The 13,922-nt window shown below is 30.6% G+C and overlaps 1 long non-coding RNA gene across 1 annotated transcript; it reads right to left on the bottom strand.

Annotated features, from left to right (window-relative positions):
- Positions 1-6,310: 6,310 nt before the first annotated feature.
- LOC115952686 lies at positions 6,311-12,936 on the bottom strand. The gene is made up of 7 exons (XR_004083514.1): positions 12,735-12,936; positions 12,388-12,473; positions 12,080-12,131; positions 9,477-9,730; positions 6,842-6,929; positions 6,701-6,739; positions 6,311-6,608 (listed from the first exon to the last, which is right to left on the bottom strand). It is a non-coding gene; the product is annotated as an uncharacterized LOC115952686 (long non-coding RNA).
- Positions 12,937-13,922: the final 986 nt, after the last annotated feature.

Below are 13,922 nucleotides of genomic sequence, written 5' to 3'. Positions count from 1 at the left end.
AATTTTAGAACAAAGAATAGAAAGCGTACCTTGATGTAGTAAAATTCAAAACCCAAACTTGAGAATACCTCTAATCAACATTCCAATTCCACATGGTGCCCAAAAAGAGTGGTATCTCAATCAGTCTTTATGTATGTTGATTTTCAAAGAAAGTCCTTCTTCTCCTTGTAGAGAAAAACTATTTTCTTTTCTTTTCATCATACGTACATTCTAACTATCTTGGTAATTACTTTATTTAATAACTCTTATAAAATAAAAACTGATTATTTAATTGGATTAGCCTTTTGGGCCTGTCCAATTGGGTTTTAGTTTGTGGCTTGAGATGGGACCAAAGGGAATAAATAAGACTCTAGCTCCAATAGGCCTTGGGTTTATCTGTCAACCCTTGACAAGTTCAAAGTAACCATAAATTATATTTAATACCACTATATAAATATAATTGCACTCTAGGCCTTATTAATAAATTATATCCCAAGACTCTAATGATATCATTTGACCCCTCCATGAAATATTCATAGTGAACAAAGTCATAAAGAACTATCACTTTGTAAACCACTATTTTATCCTTGAGTACTTGGTTTAATCTTTAGTTATTCACATTTATTGAAATCCAATTTCAATAAACATAAGCTTTAGTAACTCCTTACTAAAGTGGGCGCCCTGAATAACTAGTTTCCATTAAACTTATCTCAAGGGGATATTTCATGTCTCTATATAAGAGATTATGGATTCCATCTTGAGAATATGTGTTCCCTCAACACTATGTGTGGTTACCCAACATACTGAGGTTTTGACCGTGAATGTTACATCTCACTTCTAATATATCAAAGTAACCTACATTTCATGATCTGGTTCACTATCCTTTCAGGGTTGAGAGTTTATGAAAATAGAAGTCGTGTGATTAATTATTCAGGTGACAGTTGTTGATTGAATAATTAATCTTATAGTGGTTCAGTTCAATATGTCTTAACTCTTAAGACATATCAACATATCAACTAAAAGCCTCCACTTCCATGATCAAGACAAATCATCTTAGTTGATTTGTTATAGTCTTCACAAATGAAACACCCAGTTTCATCATCGACTACAAACTACGTTTTGAGTTTACAATAAACTTGTGATTTATATCTTCTGTGACTAAATCATATAAATCACATACAATGCATCTTAAGAACTATGATAATGTCCCATTAGTTCATTTATAAATAGTCTCATATAATTAAACAATTTAATTATTTATGACATGCCAATAAATTGGATTTTAGGGCATAAACCCCAACAATCTCTCACTTGCCCTCAAAGACAATTTACCATATATCTGACTCTAATTTCCATTTAGAGTAATTCATAATCACTCTAAGGCAAGGTTCGGAAACAAGTTTCAGCCAAATTTATTGTATAAATTATCTTTTCTACAACTATATCTCACGTACTCATATCTCTCTAATGAGATAATACTTACGCTTAATGTGTATCTTCACCACCTAGGATGAACACATATCTTGAAGTCCAACTTCATGAATCACAATCAAATTACAAGTTAGTATTTGTATAAACAGTAACCATCAAATCCTCACTTTGGTGGACAAGCATATAATCCCTCATTCTCCTAAGATATTTGAGTATATGCTTTACTCCCACTAAATTAAGTGATCTTAGATTCAATTGATATTTGCTTACCATGCCCACCACAAAATAGATATTTAGCCTAGTATATAGCATAGCATAAAGACTTCCTATTGATGTGGTATAAGGAATCGTCTTAATATGCTCTTCCTTTTATATGTCTTAGGACTATAGTCCTATATAAAGGAACTTCAAACTTAAAAGGAAAGAATCATTTCTTGAAGTATTACATGCTATACTTGGCTAGAATCTAATCTATTTAAGTAGTTTGAGATAGACTTAACATACTAATTTCTGAATTTTTAACAAAGTTTAATTCTTAGGATGTGACTAGTCTTTCCCAAATACTTTATATCAAATTGGACTAGACAACAAAAAACTCCATTGATGACAATAACTCTACATCATTCCAAATGAATAGAATGTCATCAACATACATTAAGAAATTTATTATTCTATATAGATTTTACACACATAAGGCATTTTAATACTTGATCAAAATCAACAACTTGATTACTTGACCAAAGATGATATTTTATGATTCAGATGCTTGCTTTAGTCCATAATTGTACTTTAAACAACTTGCATACTAAACACTACTGGTTCTTTGTTATGAACAAGTCTAGTTACATCATATAGATGTCTTCCACAAGATTGCTACTAAAAGAAGCTTTCTTGATATCCATTACCATATTTCATCCAAATGAAATATAATGAATAAGAGAATCTAGATAGAGCCAAACTTGACTATTATTGAAAAAATCTTTTCATAGTCGAACCATTTCTTTCTGAATAAATCTTTTTGCCACTAGTCTTGACTTTGAAAGTTTACACCTTCTAATCTATCAATCTCATTTTCTTGTAGACCTATTTGAAAAAAATAGGCTTAATGCCATTAGGCGCCTCTACAAGTTCTAGACTTTAAATAGAATTTAATTCTATTCACATAACCTTGATCCAGTAATACGTATTCATATCATCTATTGCTTTTACATAGTACTGAGGATCAAATTCATATTCTTGTGGAATGACTTCAAAAGTTTATCTCAAAGTATGAATTTATTTGGTAATTGATAATCCTCCCACTACGATATTGTACTGGTGTAATAGTTATCTACAGAATAATGTCTTGTGGTGTATCTAATACAATCATCTCATTACTAAATGTATTTTATAGTTGTCTTACAACAAATTTTGACATTTTTCTTCTAGAATATTCTACCTTTAAAAGAGCCCTATTCCTCCTTTATGTATGCACTGACTTAAAGAAGTCATTGGAACTTTATTCCTTTACGAAAAGAAGCCCTAGATCATATTATCCTCTAAATAAAATTTATAGACTGGGAATATAACAAAATAATGGTTCTAAAAGCCCATCTTTCACCAATCTTGAATATCATTTAGATTAATAAGATCTAGACATAAGTGCCAAAATATACAATACCAAATGATGAAAACTTTCTCTTTAAAAGGTAAAACATGTAAATTTTCATCTAGAAAATAGTCATGGACAATGCTTAGCTTTACCAAAACGGAAACACTTTCCTTTTGGTTATACTTTTAAGTCTAATTTCCTTTTTGACAACTACTAGGGCAACTAGCTTGTCCAACTGTTTAGTATTATAATTCTTCTTCTTACCACCCTTACCTTTCGATTTAGGTTAAGAATTTGAATTAAATCATATTGATTCTAGCCTTAGCTTTTAGGATGTCTTCCGTTGCGTAGAACTCACTTATCAACTCAAATAATATAAAAATAATTTATTTTCAAAACAATCTAAATTGATCAAATTATTCTAACAAGAACTTTTGGATCATATCCATATGAGATTAACATTTAATCTCTACATCGAAGAATTCCAATTCATTTTAAAAAATAAAATATTTTCTTAAAATGATATAGAATTTGAACTTCTTAAGCCTTTCTTAGTTCTCAATATGATTCATACAAAACATCTCATTTAGACTTAATATAAAGTCTAAGTCTAGTACTACCTCTTGCATCTTATGCTGTAGCACAATTAAGATAGAAGCCAATGTAAGATTTTAGCATTTCAATGGAGACTATGATCACATCATACACTATCTTCCATAAATGCATCATGTATAGGAAATTATGACAATCCTGAATTGAAACATATTTATATACTTTAGCTCCTTTAAGCACCATGTCCAAAATTATTTCTTAATTAATGTGATTCAATTAAAATAGTAGTTAGAGAACAAAAATTTATGACAACTTTATTTTGAGACTATGAACATAAATACAAGGACATTATAATTTTGCACCCACAACCATATAATATGAAACCCTAAAACCATATTATATTAGGTGCAACGACAACCCAATCTCGCAATTAATATTCCTCGGTAGCGAGGTCATACCAATCACTATGATTAGGTGAGAACTATTCTCATTATTAATGCTATCATGGTAACTCTTACCAAACAAAAATAATTTGCCGTTCTTCCGTTTGCCCCTAAGTAATTTGCCTCTAAGTAATAATGACAGAGCTCCGTAGGGAGATTAACATTACACTTAATTTAGTGTACACCATTGCCTATACTCTATGTGAGTCACCCAGTAACTCCACGGTAGCGTGGTTGTTTTTAATGTAAAAACACACTTCATCTATCATTAAGAAGTTTAACCTGTAGTACCATGAATTAAACACCCTCCATAGGGAGCAAGGCATATATGCCAAGGCGAGGTGCCTAATCACTCTATTATAAACCAGCAATGGAGGCTGTGAGACTCAACCCTTGAATCTCTCTCCCACTAGAAATTTTAAAACAAGTAGAATGTCTTGAAAATGTTGCGATCTCATCACAACTTTAACCCTACACATCAAATGTGTTTAATTGTTTAAATTCGATGTGATCTTACTAAGTCACGTCACAATAGTATAACGAACATTCACATAATCACAAAGAAATTTAATCATGTAATCCATGAAGTAAATACCCTCCGCATGGAATGCAAGGCTTGAGACCAAGACACGGTATCTATTCACATTATAATAAACTTAATAAAAGGGTTATTTCAGCATTCCCACTCATTATTTGGGTTTTTCTTTAAATAATTGTGATCCCATCACAACTAATAACTTTTCACTTTTTGAAGACTCTAATCTCATTAGAATCACTAACTAAAATGGAAGTCCTAAACCATTTAGGATTCCTTAAACCCTAATGGATCAAAATTAGTTATAAAGAACTCTATCCTTAATTTACTAGATAAAGTATTCTAATCTCATTAGAAACTATATAACTTTAATTTGAATTTTAATCTCATTAAAAACCTCTAATTAAAATAAATTAAGGACTTTTAATCATACAACAATTTAGGACTAAGGGTTCTACTTAACTAACATCTTTGATCTTATTAGGTCTTTTAGTTAGATAATGATTAATGTATGTCCTTAACTTTTAAGGACTATAAAATTAATCACAAAGCTTTGCTTTTTATCAAAGTTTTAACACTTAATCAAAAAGCAAGTGAAAATTCAAAATTCAGTGCCTTTGATCGGTTGAAACTATTACTCGATCGATCGAAAAATGAAGAAATTCATCACAAAGCTTCTGTCTCGTTCGATTGATTCTCAATTCTTGTTCAATCGATTGAAAAATGAAGAAATTTGTCACAAAGCTTCTGCCTCGTTAGATGGATTCTCGATTCTTGTTCAATCGATCAAAATTAACATTCGATTGATTGAAAAGAATTCTCAATCGATTGAGACAATGAAGAATTTCATCATAGAGTTTCTGCTTGACTCAATCGATTCTCGATTCTTCTTCGATTAATCGAAAAGTACATTTGATCGATCGAAAGGAATTCCCAATCGATCGAAACTTGGATAACTGATTTTTTCAGAATTTTCCAGCAACCGTTTTTGACAATTTTTTGCTATTTTCATCAAAAACACCTTTTGAATTTATGAATGAAAATTCACAGATCAATCATTAAGGTTTTCAAGATCATTATCAAGAATCCTAATAATGCTAGAAACCCTTGAAAACATAATCCTAATCTCATTAGGAATAAATTTCATAATCCTAGCATTAACATGATAGCATGTATATCAGTAAATTGAAAAAGAAAGACCTTTGAAGTTTACATAGATACCTTTCCCAGAGGAACAATATGCCCACGGCCAAAATTAATATATATATATATATATATATATATATATATATATATATAGATTCCAAGAATGCAAACATTCAAAGAAATTAAATTAAAGTGGGCCGTATCATTCAATCACAATACTACTCACATGATATCAAAGGGAATTATTACTACGTTGCACGTAAATGTAATCCTTATATCAGATATCAATAAACCTAGCAATATATGTCGGGGACGTGCAATTCCAATACTTGGACTACAAATACTCCGCACTTGATGACAGAAACAACCATTGCCTTTATGAATCGTGCAGACCCCCATATATATATATATATATATATATATTAGTTGCTAACCCGTGTGATACACAGGATAATTCAATAATAATCATATACATATATATATATATATATATTTAATTTGCTTGAAGGTACATTAATAATCAGTTTGCAAAAAAAGGAAAAAATGTACAATGAAACCCCTAATTGACAGCACACCCTAACATCAAAGAGTGTTGGTTTAAATTTTCTAATGATCTTTATTTCATCACTTTTCTGTATAAAATAGCCGAAACAATTGGCTAATGATATAATAACATCCTAATGAGTAATGACAACCAACGTAATCACCTTATCTACTCTACAAAATAGAATGAGTTTATTTCAAATCCAACTACTGCTACTTGACCCTATCAACAACAAACACAAAAAACTACTGCTACTTTTTTGTTTTTTATGATAGAGAAAACTATTGTCACTTGATAGGGATAAACTGCTACAATTATTCTAATAACTTGACTGCTGTATCCTTATCTGCTCTGTGGCTTCAGGGCCCATATATATCACTGAAAAATCTAAAATAACAATGTAAATCAGACTGATCAAATTCAATTAAAAAAAAGAAGAAGAAATTAGAGAGAAAGACAAATAGAGGAGAGACTCTTACAGGAGTGGCAGTCTTTGATATTTTGAGGAGACAATGATCCTATACGTGAAGTTATGTGAATCAATTAGGACTCAAATTCAAGAAATTAAAGAACAGAATTCCAAATTAACAAAAAAAAAAAAATAATAATAATAATAATACCAGCGGTTAGAAAAAATTCAGATCTTGATAAACTTATTTGATATGGCCACAGCCGTGCTTGTTATGTCCACCATTCCTGCACTTGGTTCTACAAATGAATCAAAAAAATTAAGACAGAAACAAAACAAAAACAAAAAAACCTTTATTTAATATTTTTTTCTTGTTTTTCACCAAAAAGAAAAGTAAAACATGCAATTTACAGTGTTCCAATTCTGTACCTTGAAGAGATAGTCGTAGACCCCATTGGAGAGTGTTATGATATATTTGGCAAATAGAGGAAAACTTGTATAGAGCAATGTATCAATGTTGTGCAGAAAATAAATTATCAGAGAGAGGGGGAGAGAGAGAGAGAGGTGTATAGGGAAGAAAAAAAGATAAGAAAGAAGTGTACTCATTTTTTTTTTTTTTGTGGGAACAAATGTTAAAGGTGCATAATTTGTAACTACCCAAGAGCCAAAAAGAAGCGTTTGTTTGAAATAGAACATTGTGTGATTGTGTATTAATTCACTAAAATGTTTCTCTTATTCTACCAAACAAAAAGACACAATGTTTCAGTGTTTTTAAATGTAAACATGGCAATAATTTGTGTAGCCACATGGTGCAATAAAACACAGTCACTAAAATGTTTCTCTTATTCTACCAAACGAAAAGATACAATGTTTTGGTGTTTTTAAATGTAAACGTGGCAATAATTTGTGTAGTCAAATGGCGCAATAAAATGCAGTCAACAAAAAGTCAAACGTTTCGGCTATTAGTTATTACCAGTCGCTAACCTGTGCTATGCACAGGATTAGTAAATAAAAATTAAATATAATTATTTTATTTCAAAGTACATTTATTTGAAAATGAATAAAATTAAGTAAAAATATAATTGTATGCAAATTGCTGAAGGAAGATAACAATATTTTGAATTTGTACCACTTCTTGAATCAAAACCATACAAAAATCTTTTCCTAGAAAGCAGTAACAATTTCAAATAAAAATGTGCAATATATGCACACTACAGCAAGTGGAAAAGAAGTATAACTATGCAATAATACATTTTTTGCATTTAGATCCAACAGGAAAAAAAAAAATCCCTTAAAGATGCCAAGCCTTGGCATATGATATGATATCTATAAAATGAACTTGCTTGCAGCTTCATGCAGAGCTGAAACACCAACATAGAGATCTGATATAGCCCCAATCTTCCATGGATCAAACAATTTGGTGAAACATTAGACACAATCACTTATTTAAGAAATTAGTACAAAAGATCATATCAGGTCGGACCATTTTATTAGTTGAAAAATTTTTCAGCAAAGCCAAAGCTTATCTATAAAAAATCAGTGAATTCCAAATGGAATCAAAGGCAACACAAATATTGGTAATGTTTATTGCAATGGTAAATATCTCTATTGCACTTATAGTTCATAAAGGTAATGTTTATTTCCATACCTACTATTTGTTTAGTATGTATGTAAAGTTGACTTAATATGTATCCTTCTCAATTGCATTACACACGGAATGTACAATTTTGAAGCAAGTCACATGGTTTAGTGAACCAAACAAAATCTTACACAGATAAATATCTAAAACATAACCAAACCTAACCTTTATAACTTTATCTAATCCAAATGCCTAAATCATAATCTATCCCAAGAAAGTACCCAAACCTAGATCATATTTGTTAAAGAAAATATATACTATATTTAACAATATTTGATGCACAAAATTTTAAATTAAAAAAAAAAAAATACCAAGAAGAATATTTGACCTTTAGTTTGGTATCAATAGTGACATAATGAAAGCCAATCAATATATTAACTAAGCTCTATGACAAAGAAAGACAACTCAAATCAGTAATTTTATTTGGTAGAACAAAGTAGTATATAATTGATGTTAAGATGTGGTTGTTACTTAATGTCACCAATCACAACAATATGAAGAGAAGTATATAGGCTGCTAATCCAAGTATACTCTGTTATCCATTAGAAACTGTTAGTAGAAAAAGACACATCTATCATCAAAAGCTCAGGTAACACGCTAATGACATAAAACTAACCGTCAAGCGTTAGTTTTAAAACCAACACAAGGTATGTAATAAACTAATAATTTTTTTTAAAAATGGTGTTCAAAGTGGGATATAAGCAAATAAAAGTAGCATTAAATAGAGACACAACTACTAAAATGGCTTTCATATCAATATCTAGAAATTCCTAAGGAAATAATATTCTCAAAAGTAACCGCACACCACTTTGACTCCAAGAAAAATTATGAAAAGACCAGGGTAAAAGTTCTAAAATTTTAAACCTCCTACTCATATCAAACAAATGCTCAGATCAATGACCACTACAATTTTAAATCCTATCCATCATAAATAACTTAAAATTTACACATGCAAAACTGGAAAAATGCTGCTTTATTATTAGGGGGAAAAATTAGAGTAAAAGATTATCTGCATAGATATGACTGTGTCTCAAACCCAAGATTAAACTTCAGCCTTAATTATTTCAACAGCATACCAATTATGTTTTAAAAGTAAGTTTGCATCTGACAGAATTCAAGTAGCTAAATACATGCTGATCAAAATGAGCAATGTCCATTGAAGCAAAATTAAAAAGGGAAACTGAAAAAGGTCAATCATGTTGCATACCAAATCTGCATTATCGATGATAGCAACATCTGCCTGTTTTAGTGCAGTCAACTCAAAGGCTCCCTTAAAGGTCCAAGTGGGAGTTTTGGCAGTTACACCACAACATTAACCCATTGACCATTACTACCTCTAGATCGTGCTGCAAGCTCCAGTGCTTTATCAATAATATATGCTACCAGTATAACACCTCATTGAGTAAAAATATGTGTGTTTCAAGACCTCATCAATTAAATCAAGATAGTAATCAGCATCACCTGAAAGAAAAGATTATAAAAAAAAAAAGAAAAAAAAAAAAAAAAAGAAGCCAATCACAATAACAACAAAAAATCTAAAGATTTTCTAAAACAAAACCCAATAACTATTTAGCATCAAGTCAACTGTGCCTAAAATTTTTATTGAACCTCATAAACAAAACTATTTGCAACAAACAGCCCATATATATCATTGAAAATTCTGAAACCAAAATCTACATCAATATAAATTTATTTTTCAGCCAAATAAATTAATCACCAAGCCGACTCTTAGGCCTTTCAAAAACACACCCAAAAAAAAAAAAAAAACCATTAAATTGATACTATCTCCACAACGAAACTCATCCATATCCTCAATATTTTCTTACAAAACCTCTAGAATTGGATTTCTATGAGCATTTCCTTGACTTCAACCAAAAAAAAAAAAAAAATTAGGGAGGAAAAAGGGTTAGGAATTGAAATCCATAAATTGATAGAAAACCTAATTGAAGATATATAATAACTACTCAACTTCAAGGCTCTGTTCTATGCCCAAATCAATAACCGCTACAGTTTTAAATCTTATCCATCATAAATAACCTAAAATATATATTACACAAACTGATTTACAGATGAATTGTATTTTTGTATGATGTAATGTAATTTTTTACGTCAAGGCAAAGTTAAACAATGATTCCAAAGAGCAACAACAAAAAGCATAGCAATGAGAAGGTCTATTGGCATATTAGAGACTTGTGAATGTGATAGAATTTAACTTGCCTTTTTCTTTATACCTAACATTACAAAGAGAAAACATGACTTAATATGAAAAGAAAACAGAAACTTGGAAAGAGAGAAACTTTTTGATAAAATAGTATTAAAAAGACTATAACATGAATCCACCCAAAAATTATGCCCATGACAAACTAAACATGTTACAATTGAACAAATACAGCATAGCCTCCTCTTATAATACTTTGCCACTAAACACCCCTTGCGTTTTTCTAAATACAAATATGTTGCAATGAAGTGCTATATTAATAAACCGAACTGCCTCAGGTGAAATCCTAAGTCCATTGTTGCATGCCTATATGCAAACTGGGTCATGATTTATCAATTGCAAAAAAACCATGTAAACCAACTGACTTGCCACCTCCTCATTACAGTTAAGCTGCAACCAACTAAGGTTTGAGGACTAATGTGCACATGAGTTTTGACATCTGACATGATTTATATCTATTTATAAAGAAAACTTCAACATTAAAAAATAGCATAAACCCAAAAATGCACAATCCTAACATAAATCAAAAGGAGTGGGAATAAGCACATCAAATAGTCCAAACAATTAAATTTCCAGTATTCAAACCCAAGTCAGCACATCCCCAATCTGCATAAAGCAGAATGTAACAACGTTTAAGATATTAAACATAAATATAGAACTTAGTGGGTAATCATCAGATAGTTTATAATAGTTCATCTATACTATTATCCCAACACATGTACACGCTTTTAACTTACGTAGATGCAAAAATGCCAAGTAATACCAGGTGCTCTTAGAGGCATTTTGTTGAACTCCTAGCAGATATAACCGAGAAAGAGAACTTGGTTAATCTACAGGTGTTGAAAATTGAGGGAACCATTCCAGTATCTAAGACATATTTAGAATAATGGAATTCACAATTCAAAAACATATTGATACATCAAGTAAAATTTAAGGAACCGACATTAGACTACCTAAACTACTTCCGAAATTTTTTTTAAAACCAAATCAGGTAATAAAAAAGATAACAAAAAACCTATACTTGGGTTATATATTGGAGAGTAGTAGAAGAGGGCAGAGAGTAGAGCAAACATTTTCTTACAACCACATTTATTTACTACATCACCTTTGCCTTGTTTTTCCTCATTAATTGGCAGTTTTTTCCTGTATCAATATTCATAAGCCAAAAAATAAAAAGAAAAAAAAGAAATTGAAGTTTATATGATATCCCAAAGCATTAATAGGGAAACTAAAACAATTCCTTGACACAAATCAAACATAACAAAGAATCAAACAAAACACAACAAAAATTTTATTTGGGTTTCTCATAAATGATCCTAGAAACCAATACTTATGACCAATCTTCAACCAACAATAATTCCCACAATTGATATTTGAATAAGAAACACATACCCACTTGAAAAAGACAGCCCTTGGCTTCTGCTTAGGGGATTTTGTGGGAAGTTTTTTGGGGCTATGTGAAATCAATCAAAAAGGGAAAAAATAGAAGCAAGAGATCCTTAAACTTAATACCTGATCTTGAATCAGTGGTAAAACAAAACTAAATAAATAAATAAAATTCAGATAAAAGAGGAGGAGGAGAAGAAATGTACCTAATAGCAAGCGATCTGGTAGAGAAGGAAGCAATTGAATTGCAAGATTTTCCTGTGTATCGTGGGTCTGTATTAGGCTTTCAGTTTGGGGTTAATAGAGGCCACTTTTTTTCTTTTTTTTGATAGGTAAGAAAGAAAATATTATTAAAAAATGAATAGCAGGAAAAATACATAGGGTTCACAATAATAAACAAAGAGTAACAGAGACAACTTGTAGTCTAGATGGAAATCAATTTTCTTAGAAAAATTTCAGTATAACCAATCAATGTGGCAAATTATGCAGAGGAAAATCATTAAGGAATTATTACCTTTGCTTGTTTAAAATAGAATCAACCAAAGACGTCTCTCTAGGATCAACATGAGCCACAATCTCTATATTCCTCGCTATGAAATTCTACCAGAATTCAAATATCACTTAGTTTAAATAGAAGTAATAAAACTAACCCCAAAAAGTATCATTGTGGAAAATTCTTTTTTAACAAATAAATTCAAGCAAATCCATCTTAAAATTACAATTTCAGACACAATTACACAAATCCACTATGAAGACATACGCTTTTATCAAACCATTTGATTAACAAAATTGCATACAAAAAAAAAAAAAAAAAAAAAAAAAACACCAATAAAGGAAAACCGAGAGAGAACGGTCTGATACCCATAGTCATGCCCTCGCAAGCTTTTTGTGAAATAACTTGGTTCTGTGTTTGAGAGAGGGGTAACGGGTAGAGGTTCTACGCTTAACGGCGGACTGAAAGGGAAAAACAAAAGAAGACAATTTCACCGGCAGCGGTTCCGCTGTGTGATGGCGGCAGGCTGGTGGAGACAATCCCATATCCTATCTCTATTCACAGAGTTTCTTCTCGCAGAGGAAAAATGGGCAAATGAAAAATTGAAGCGAAATTGAGAATATATAAAGAGATAGTTAAAGAACTTACCCACTGAAACGGAGTGTATGTGTTTGTTTTTTTGTTTTGTTTTGTTTTTTTTTTTTTTTTTTAGGGAGTAAAATTTTGGTCAATGTGTGTGAGGGTGAGGCTAAAAATATAAAATATTTGATTTGGGTTATTTGTTGGTTGGTTTTCAAAAAAAAAAAAAAGTTTATTTGTTAATTTGTCACAATTTAAAGAAGTGTTTTTTTTTTTTTTTTTTTTTTTTTTTTTTTTTTTAAATTTCTGTAACTACTATTTAAGAGTAAAGTGTTTCACGTAAACCACTAAACGAAAAGGAACAATGTTTTGGTGTTTTAAAATGTAAACATGCCATTAATTTGTGTAGTCATGTGGCGTAATGAGACACGGTCAATAAAAAGTCAAACGTTTCGGCTATTAGTTATTATTATTATTATTATATATATATACGGATTCAATAGAATCCTTGATGCATACGAACTCCATGAATACAACACCATAACTTGATGCATAATCATGACACGGCACCATAACTCGATGCATAATAATGGGTCATTGATAATACGAACCAATATGTATATTTCATATACAAAAACATGCATATATTAATCAATTCAAGCAGGATTTATTGCACAATAAATCTAAAACAAAATTATGCAGAAACGTTGCTGCAGAAAATTAAATCACCATGAAAACTATTTTCTTTGATTCTAAAACCCAATCACATGTTATACAAGCATGATATTGAAAATCTGGCTCTGATACCAATTGTTGGAAAATCTAGTTTTGCATCTCATGCAAAACACATAGCGGAAGCAATAAACATGGATCTACTTCATTCATGAGAGATAATATGTAACTTTGAATTTTAGAACAAAGAATAGAAAGCGTACCTTGATCCAGTAAAATTCAAAGTCTAGATTTGAGAATACCTC

The sequence above is a fragment of the Quercus lobata genome, chromosome 7 (genome assembly GCF_001633185.2).
Source record: "Quercus lobata isolate SW786 chromosome 7, ValleyOak3.0 Primary Assembly, whole genome shotgun sequence".
In the NCBI taxonomy this organism is placed as follows: domain Eukaryota; kingdom Viridiplantae; phylum Streptophyta; class Magnoliopsida; order Fagales; family Fagaceae; genus Quercus; species Quercus lobata.
This window is presented reverse-complemented; position numbering and strand designations above follow the sequence as displayed.